The sequence below is a fragment of the Wasmannia auropunctata genome, unplaced genomic scaffold (assembly GCF_000956235.1).
Source record: "Wasmannia auropunctata unplaced genomic scaffold, wasmannia.A_1.0 LD336090.1, whole genome shotgun sequence".
In the NCBI taxonomy this organism is placed as follows: Eukaryota; Metazoa; Arthropoda; class Insecta; order Hymenoptera; family Formicidae; genus Wasmannia; species Wasmannia auropunctata.
Window position 1 is genome coordinate 4,732,413 of NW_012026800.1, and position 523 is coordinate 4,732,935.

Here is a 523-nt window from a genome sequence, read left to right on the forward strand (position 1 = left end):
GACATATCAGATTTGGAGACAAGCCGTCGTGTCATGCGGACGTATCTTGCTCTGCTCTGTCTATTCGCCACGTTCTCTGTTCTAAGTTATAATAAAGAGGGTGTTCTTTGCGTTCTTAATTTGGTGTTCCTTTCATTTCCCCGCGGTCTTCCGGTGCGCGTGCGCGAGCGCGAGTGCGGAAGCGCGAACGTTACGCGAGCGAGTGCATGAACGCGATACTCACCGCCCCGGGCGTAACATTTTGGGGGCTCGTCCGGGATCGAACGGACGAGCGGATCGAAAAGAACGATCAGCGAACTGTGTTTGTGATGGCTTCAACGAGGAAAAGGGTTTGCGCAAGGACACCGGAAGGAACGGAGACATCGAGTCTCGCGGAGGTGCTGCGCGCAACGTTGGAGGAGCTCCGAGAGATACGGGAGGAGCGCGCGCTACAGCAACAGCGAAACGCTACGCTCGAGGCCTCCTTCCGGGAACAATAACAGCAGCGACAAGCCACATTCGAGGCGATGATCACGCAGCGTGA